This window comes from Parasteatoda tepidariorum, chromosome 2 (genome assembly GCF_982258835.1).
Source record: "Parasteatoda tepidariorum strain Cologne lab strain chromosome 2, Ptep-v5.0, whole genome shotgun sequence".
NCBI lineage: Eukaryota > Metazoa > Arthropoda > Arachnida > Araneae > Theridiidae > Parasteatoda > Parasteatoda tepidariorum.
This window is the reverse complement of record NC_141756.1, coordinates 782,561-792,791: the sequence shown is the minus strand read 5'-3', so window position 1 is coordinate 792,791 and position 10,231 is coordinate 782,561. Positions and strand designations below refer to the sequence as shown.

Below are 10,231 nucleotides of genomic sequence, written 5' to 3'. Positions count from 1 at the left end.
AAACGAAAACAAAATGGTATCTCTTTTATTAGAGAAGGAATATCCAAAACACATCGGAAAAATATTTGTACATTAACAGAAAAAAAATATGTATATTCTTATAAGAGTTAAAACCTAATGCCCGAGAAATAGTATTACTAAATTTAATGATATAACATGAAAGGCCCATTTAAACTTTACATTCTATAGTTTTAAGAATCATATTACTTCAAAAATTAAAATGAACAAAAAGTATACATAAGCCTCATAATTTTATGAAATTTAATTTTGAAAACAAAGTTTTTTGACAAAAATTTTTATCAAAAAATTTCAAGTTTCTATGTATAAATCATTATTTAGAAACTAAGAAACGTAAAATAAAGAATGCTGACGAAACAAAAACCAAAAAACAATTCTTTTTTGTCGCCATTTTTAGTGCTACGAAAATTCGTCTTTGGGATTTGCCAAAAACAAAACAAGATGCAATTTAATTTTTTCAGGAGGGAAATATTTTACCGAAAAAACGAAAATGTACCAATTCCCACAACATGAAACTTTATCTTGGTAAACGTACGTTTTGGAAATGTTATTTCATTTGGAATCTTATTTATCAGAGTTCATATGGCGATATGATTGTTTTGAATCTATGCTAAACTCTATATCGACTCATTTTCCACCGAAATCCGATTGACTATTTTGATTTTAAATAAAGTGTTTTATTTTAAGGAATTGTCGCAAAAATTTTAAGTGTAGATTGGCGGCACTTAAAAACCGCCATATCTGTAGCGGCGGTGGCGTTAATACGTAAGTACCGAATTTTTATTCCATACTTTTCTGAATCATATTACTTCAAACATTGGAATATACAAGAAGTATACATAAACACATAATGTTATACCATTTAATTTTTAAAAAAAAGTATTTTGAGAACAATTTTTATCAAAAAATTATAAACTAAAAAACGGAAAATAAAGAATTCTTAGGATAAAAAAACGATTTTAAGGATTCTTTACATTGAAATAAAAGCTTTCATATTGTTTCTTTTTTCATTATTCTTATAGTTCTTAATCAGACGTAAAAAACCATTCTGTAGAGAACCATCATCCAATGAAAAAGAAATATTTACAAGCAAATTTTTTATTGTAAAAATCATTGCACTTACCTGATTTCTAATTCCCGGAGAATTCCAAAATGATAAGTTCCTTGTTTGAAAACTTTATTCTCAAATAATAGATACATAGTTTATCCCTTCATTACTTTTAGATAACATACTACACAGCAAAATTTTATAATTGATATGAATTTGAATATGTAGCTAAAAACAGAATAGCTGAATTCTAGTTGAACTTATTCTTTCAAAACTAAAAAATACTTACCAAGAAAACGATTAAAATTAATTAAGAATCAGCACAAATGGCACTATTTTAAGTAACTTGGATAATTTTTTATTGTTGTTTTCCAAATTATATGGATACAGAAATATATACTATTCTATAACGAAGAAGAATATGCTGTAACTATTACAATTCTGTATGTTCTGAATTCATATTTATTCACTGGAATGACGAAAGCAATGTTGACTTCACTTTAATTCGTAATGAATTGAAGACAGAAGAAATGCATTTTACCTTAATACACACATCTGTAACAGTATCCGAAATCGGGAGTCATCAGTTGCAAGTTTGTTGATAATAGAAATTAAAAATTATTGAGGAATTTTTCTTCAAATGTTTGGCGTGTTCTGTTCCTGAAAGATTTACTAATATTCTGGTGATTTTTTTCAAATTCTTCGGCCTTTTCCTTAGGGAAATTTTGTTTCTTATTTGCTGCTAAAAAATGGCGTCTGATTCAGTCAATGATTTTGATGGAACTAAATGAAAACGTGATAAATTAATGTCTGATATTTACAGGCTCCCGCTAGACGGCGTACTCGAGCGTTGCGATCGCGAATACTGTTTTTACTTCTTCTTTTATTTTATTTTCTGTTTTTACTTGTTATTTTTACTTATTGTGTTCTATTTTATTTGTTGTGATTTTTGTAAAAAAATATTTTGCTTTGGCTATATTGATACAATATCAGTAAGCACTCTTTTTTGCGGATATAATCGTGTGGGCTGATGAAAAGATTATATCTTTTATTTTCCGGTTTTTTAAAAAAAATTTAATCCTTTTTTGTATTTTTTATTTTATTTTATTTTTTTTTAATTAGTTGCTTTTTATTTTTTTCATTATTATCCCCCCCCTTTTGCATATGTCTCTCTCTCTCTCTCTCTCTATATATATATATATATATATATATATATATATATATATATATATATATATATATATATATATATATATATATATATATATATATATATATATATATATATATACATATATATATCTATATATATAAAAATCTCTTGTCACAGTTTTAGTGATTAAACTCCTCCTAAACGGTTCGACCGATTTTGATGAAATTTTATATGTATATTCAGTAGGTCTGAGAATAGGTTTATAACTATTTTTTTCCATTTTTTGGACAAATTTAACGTATATTTTAAATATATCTTTACTTAAAAGATTCCAAACTAGACATAGAAACATAATTAATCAAAAATAATACTCACGCACGTTGCAACAAGTCATATTAAACTTTAATACTTATGCTCGCCCTTAAAAGAAGAGCATCAAATATATTTGCAAGTATATGAATAAAGGCAGTGATATAGCAGTATTTCAAGCTGAAAATACCAATGTGACTGATCTTCCAGCGAATAACAACGACGAAATAACGCTGTACCAACTTGGCCGGTACATCAGCTCCAATGAAGCTGTTTGGCGTAAATTTGGATTTCCAATTCATGATCCAACCGTTAGTCATTTAGCCGTCCGTATTGAAAACGGTCAGAGCGTATATTTCACGAACGAGACAGCGATTGACCGAGCTATAAATCCACTAAAAACTACACTCGCCAAATTTTTTTGAATTGGGTAATCGTACATATGCTTTTGGTGCCTTTGCACGGACATTACTCTACTCAGAAGTATCTCCCTATTTCACATGGGTTCAAAAAATGGACAACCCGCAAGCAAGGCACACCGGTTGATGCATGTCCCGGTTTATTCAAATCAAACGCCTTGGGAGAATATTTACAGTCAATCCAAGGCAGACTGAGTGTTTTTATTTTCGACTGTTGTTGGTTAATGTCACCGGCTCATTGTTATTTCAAGATATACGTAAAGTCGATGGACATCAGCATCCAAAGTATAAAGATGCATGCTTTGCACTCGGCTTGCTGGAAGACTACAACCAGTGGGAATGTTTGCTTGCTGAAGCAGCATTGAACTTTACTGCAAAGCAAAATCGTCTACTATTTACTATAGTATTAACTACATGTTTCCCGGCCCGTATAGAAACGTTATGGAATAATCACAAAGATTCGATGACTGATGATATACGGCAGGAGTGGCGAACCTTTATGTATCAACGTGCTATTTTTTCTAGAAAATTTTTTAATGAGGTCAGAGACGTGCCATCAAACAATTTTGACTTACGTGATTATTGGGAAAATAATAATACTAAATACTATCAATTCAAAACTCTTTATTTACTTATTATTTATTACGAAATTCTTATTATTTATTTATTCAAAACTTATTATTTATTACGAAAATTGTTTTTTCTCGAGTGGGCAAACCATCCAGTTTATTTGTGTTAGCTAAAAATGGAATGACAAAAAATACTGTACATTGCAAATACATTGCGATAAGAGATATTGTTTACTAATATTTTCAGAATTAGTTGTATATATAATTTATAAAAAAAAGTTACATTAAATTTTAAAAAAAATATTATTTGGTGTGTTGTTATTTTTACCTTCCGTCATCGTTCACAGCGCTCCATGCCTCTGCCACTCACATACCACATACGCACACACTTACAATAAATATGATGCATTTTCATACTCTAGAAATAATTCATATGGCAAAACAACGTTTGCCGGGTCAGCTAGTCACAGTTTTAGTGGTTAAACTCCTCCTAAACGGCTCGACCGATTTTGATGAAATTTTATATGTATATTCAGTAGGTCTGAGAATAGGTTTATAACTAATTTTTTTTCCATTTTTTGGACAGATTTAACGTATATTTTAAAATTATCTTTATTTAATCGTATTCGGATCCAAACTAGACGTGGAAACATAACAATTAAAAAACAATATTCAAGCACGTTGCAACAAGTCATATTAAACTCTAATACTTATGCACGCCCTAAAAGGAAAAGCATCAAATATATTTGCAAGTATGTGTATAAAGGCAGTGATATAGCAGTATTTCGAGTTGAAAATACCAATGTGACAGCTCTTCCAGTGAATTGGGTATAATATAAAAAAAACACAACTACTTCCACTTAGTAGGAATAACATTTACCATGACGCAATGCTAAATTCTATGCCATTATCCACATAAATGCCACTATCCACATAAATCAATTATTAATCAAAAATCGAATATCAATTACTTTTCTTTATAATGCAATAAAATCTGGCGAGCAGCTATTTAAACGATCAAACACTTCGTTTGTTTATTTGTGGCTTGAAGTTAGGCTCGCAGAAAATGCCGTTCATGGGTTAAATTTAGTAGGAATAACACAACCTGTGACGTAGGCTATAGTATACCCAATAACAACGACGAAATAACGCTGTACCAAATAGGCCGGTGCATCAGCTCCAATGAAGCTGTTTGGCGTATCTTTGGATTCCCAATTCATGAACGGGATCCAACCGTTAGTCATTTTAGCCGTTCATCTTGAAAACGGTCAGAGAGTATATTTCACGAACGAGACAGCGATTGACCGAGCTACAAATCCACCGAAAACTACACTCGCCAAATTTCTTGAATTGGGTAATCGTACGGATGCTTTTGGCGTCTTTGCACGGGCATTACTCTACTCAGAAGTACCACCCTATTTCACATGGGTTCAAAAAAATGGACACCCCACAAGCAAGGCACACCAGTTGATGCATGTCCCTGTTTATTCAAATCAAACGCCTTGGGGAGAATATTTACAGTCAATCCAAGGCAGACTGAGTGCTTTTATTTTCGACTGTTGTTGGTTAATTACACCGGCTCATTGTCATTTCAAGATATACGTAAAGTCGATGGACATCAGCATCCAACGTATAAAGATGCATGCCTTGCACTCATCTTGCTGGAAGACGACAACCAGTGGGAATAATGAAACAGCACCCATACAGCAAATTTCGTCCTAAAGACATCCCAAAACATTCCGAACACTCCAGGAACAGTCATATCCGTAGAGTGTCAGAAGAAAGAATTTCGTTGGATGTCCCAAATAGACAGCAATATGACAGGCCTTTCAAAGGAGTGTTTTAGGAGTCTTGTAGGATCATCGTTCAGCGCATGCGTGTTAACTTCAATTTTACCGTTAATGTTATTTCTTTTATCCAGCGACAAGAGCAATTCTGCTAGTGAAATCTAAATAATAAGGTATTTATAAGCTCAAATATCTTTATTAGTTTCTTTTTTGTTTATCTTTCTTTTTTTCATAATCTATTTATATAATTGATTTATAAGTGTACTTGAACCCCGTCATTATCTTTAATATCTCAATTGCAATGTTTACATGCATGTTTGCAATGTTTACATACATTACTAAAAATTTAAATGCGGAGTTTATTTAATTTTTTCATAATTATTGAGAAAGCTTTATTTTTATTACTTCGTGAGGTAAATTTTTATTTGTTCTGATAACTCATTCTTTCTATTATTTTTGTTTTCTTCCTTTAAATTCAATTTGTTATTTGGCATGTTTTTTTTTGGTAACCCTAAATTAATCATTTCTTCTAATTACAGATGAAATGACATTTAAATTATCTCAATGTTGCTATTCATCTTCATTATTTAGTATATTGTTATTTTACCATTTCTACATAATTTTTTCTATAAATTGTCTATGAATGGTGTTCTCAATATTAATGTAAACAATAACAATCTCCAACTCAATACTTGCTTCTGCTTATTCTGCTTGGCTATATTTTCAATAAATTTTTAATGATTGTGTCATTTACATGTCAATTCGCTTTTTTAAAATATTGTTATTTGTATAATTTTTTTTCTTTCTCATAGTCTGCTAGATTGCAAAGTCTTGATGGAACTGATTTTAAAGAACATACAAGACGAGCTATTCGTCACATCATGCCTGATGATGTTGTTGAACTCTAAAGCTGGATGGGCGATAATGAAAAAAAAGATATTTTGGTTATAGAGTGTCAGGCGCAATTATTGGTAATATTTAATCTCTGTTTATATATATATATATATATATATATATATATATATATATATATATATATATATATATATATATATATATATATATATATATATATATATATATATATATATATATATATATATATATATATATATATATATATATATATATATATATATATATATATATATATATATATATATATATATATATATATATATATATATTATTCCATTTGTAGTTTGATAGTATATAGTTAAAATTTGTGTTGCTAAAGTTGCCTTTCTAGAAAATAAATCTTATTTTTAAAAGTATTTATACCCATTAAAATGGTATTATTATTATTAAATTTAGTTGTCAAATAAACATCTATAGCCAGCTTTATTAAGCATCTATAACCAGCTTTTTTTTAAACTTTTTAATGTACTATAATTTTAGTATTCCATAAATTTTCAATGAGTTTATAAATTTCTAACATTAGAATAATTTATGAGTGTGTAATTGTTTGAAATAATATTGTTATTAGTATCACCATCTCCTTTTCCAGTCACAGTAGAATGGTAATCATATGATACTTAAGTTATCCAACACTTCTTTTGACTTGCACTTTAATATATTCTTATCATAGTTACATGTGTTTGTACTAACAGCTTTAGCATTATTACAGTTGTTGTAACTAGATTCTTCTTATAACAATGAATCAAAAATGTATCAAATCATTTTATTTTTTATGAACTAGTATTAAGTTACGTATGATGGGCAATTGAAAAAGCAGCTTAACAAGGTCACCCCATAATATTTTCCCTGAGAGTAATTGAAATCTGGGCTTCTACTAATTTAGTTTGAGATACCTTTTAAATAGGTTCTGAAATAATTTTATGTTTATTCATAAAAATACCTACTGGTTTGTTTATATTTTCTTTTGTTATGTTTTAGAGGCTGTTTGCAGGTATTTTCACAAACACTTAAGTAAATGAAGTTGGAAGCATTATTAGAGGCTGGTTGTACCATGCTAAAGAAAGAAGAGTTTATTCTGTAAAAAAATTAAAGAAATAATTGTGCAAATAAAAGTTTTTCTTATGTGATTCTAATATTGTTTATTTTTTTCTTTTCTCATATTTATTTGCATACACTAAATTTATGTTGCAAAAAATAGATAAATCCTTGAAACATGTTATCATTTTTGATATCTTCAAGATACTGATTTAAGTATGCCTTCAGCTAACAATTCTTCAGCAAAACATGGCAACAGCTGTTTTAGTTTGTATATAAAAACAAATAATTTTCTAATTTTATTTGTTTTTTAAATTGCATCATTGACACAATAACTAAACAATAAAGTATGTGATCTATAAACATCTATTTTGAGTTTTTGATAAAATAGTCACAACTTCATTTAAACTATTTATAATATAAAATATTTTTTAGTAAATTTTGCAGAAGAATGTAATGAGAATTATTTTGCCAATTAACTAGTTTCAATTGATAATACGAGAAATTTAAATATTAATGCGAAGTTCTCAGTATTAGAGCAGCATTAAAAAGAAAATTATTCATTATTTTATTATAAGATATTTAATGAATCTACTACATTAAACAATATGAGCAATAATGAAGCAATCGTAAATTACAATGTACATAAAAGATTCAACAAGTTTCATAATTTAATTTAATAAGAAATATTCTTTACAGAAAACTAACGCTAATTAGGAGAATGGTAGCCTTCCTTGGTGTTCAAAGGGTACATTCAATTAGACTTTTTAATAATGGCCAAGTTTTTATTCCAAACAATAGAAAAGTGAAATCCAATTATCTTGCATATTTTTGTATTAAAATGATACATTATTCTTTTCTTTAGATACGTTTGTTTATTAGCTGTTTTACTCCCTTTTCCTTTACTAATTTTCCTAAAAAAATAGTAGAGGAATAGCCCATTTTTCTGGAAAAATAAGAATGGTATACAAATTAAAAACTATCACCTTTTTTTTCATTTAGAAAACATTTTTCTGACCTCTAATTCAGTAAATTTAAAAGAAAAACCTTATATAAGTTGCTAAAATTAATAAAAATTTCGAAGATGAAATTTATTTCCAAAATAAGACACCCTCCTATTACTATCATACCATTTCCAACATGCATCCCACAAGTTATCTAAATCCTTACTAAACAGGTCTTATTATGTCCTAATGCCATCCTAAAGCGTTCTAAAGGTATCCTGAAACTGTCCTAGTTATGACATCATTAAGATATCTGCAGGTGGGACATTCTAACACGCAGATGACATCCGTAGGACATTTAGCGGTAAATATAGGACTTCCTCTGGAAGTCACAGAATCCTAAAGATGACAACTTTAGGATGTCATAACGAAGTCAATGTGCTGTATGGGCATGTATGCTTGCTGAAACAGCATTGAACTGTACTGCAAAGCAAATTCGTCTACTATTCGCTATAGTATTAACTACATGTTTCCCGGCCCGTATAGAAACGTTATGGGATAATCACAAAGATTCGATGACTGATATACGGTATCAACATCGCACACGTTGCAACGATCTAACGATAACATTCAGCGATGCCATGTACAATGAAGCACTGATTGCTATTGGGGATCTTTGCATTATTATTGCCAACTTGCCACTCAGTCATTTCGGTATGCCTTCGCCAAATCGAAGTGCATCTGATTTATTAAACACTGACATGAATCGTGAACTTCAATGCAATATGATAGAAATAGCAGCGATCGTTGCTCGCAATGTTCCACTAATGAATGAGGAACAAAGGAACATTTATGACCGCATTATGCTCGCAGTTTCGGCAGGACAAGGTGGATTTTTTTTCCTGATGCACCAGGTGGAACTGGCAAAACATTAATTATTTCGCTAATTCTCGGTGAAATACGATCAAATAATGGCATCGCGTTGGCCGTTGCATCATCTGGCATTGCTGCAACTTTATTGAACGAACCAACGAATTGAATCTGTAGATACAACAGTTATTGCCAGGTAACTTGGTGACATATAAATCCGTTGATGCAGTTTGCGATCCCATTGAAGCTGCAAATTTTCCAACAGAGCTTTTAAACTCATTGAATTTACCTGGCATATCACCGCATAATTTAGTACTCAAAGTTGGATCTCCAGTTATTTTGCTTCGTAATTTGAACCCACCACGGCTGTGCAACGGCACACGATTAGTCGTTAAAAAATTAATGAACAACGTCATCGAAGTCATTATTTTAAATGACAAATTCCGGGATGAAAGTATATTACTTCCACGAATCCCTATGATACCCACAGATGTGCCAATTCAATTTAAACGCATTCACTTCCATATAAGACTGACATTTGCAATGACAAGGCCAAGCAATGTCTGTTTGCGTCTTAGATTTGAGCACACCATGTTTTTCACACAGACAATTATACGTGGCATGCTCTCGAGAGGGCAAACCACCCAGTTTAATTGTGTTAGCTAAAGATGGAATGACAAAAAATATTGTATGCTCCATTGCACTAAGAGATTAATATTGTTGACTAATATTTTCAGAATTCGTTGTATATATAATTTATTAAAAAAAGTTACAATAAATAAAAAAAAATATTATTTGGTGTGTTGTTATTTTCACATTCCGTCATCGTTCACAGCGCTCCATGCCTCTTCCACTCATATACCACATACGCACACACTTACAATAAATAAGCTATATTTTCATACTATAGAAATAATTCATGTGGCAAAACAACGTTTGCCGGGTCAGCTAGTATATATATATAAATCTCTTGTCACAGTTTTAGTGGTTAAACTCCTCCTAAACTGCTTGATCGATTTTGATGAAATTTTATATGTATATTCAGTAGGTCTGAGAATAGGTTTATAACTAATTTTTTTTCATTTTTTGAACAAATTTAACGTATATTTTAAATATATCTTTATTTAATCGTATTCGGATCCAAACTAGACATAGAAACAT

General features: G+C 30.0%; 1 long non-coding RNA gene across 1 annotated transcript; it reads left to right on the top strand.

Moving 5' to 3' along the window:
* The first annotated feature begins 5,239 nt into the window (after positions 1-5,239).
* LOC147814370 (uncharacterized) lies at positions 5,240-7,348 on the top strand. Its single transcript, XR_015430610.1, has 3 exons — positions 5,240-5,476; positions 6,116-6,274; positions 7,200-7,348. It is a non-coding gene; the product is annotated as an uncharacterized LOC147814370 (long non-coding RNA).
* The last annotated feature ends 2,883 nt before the right edge of the window (positions 7,349-10,231 follow it).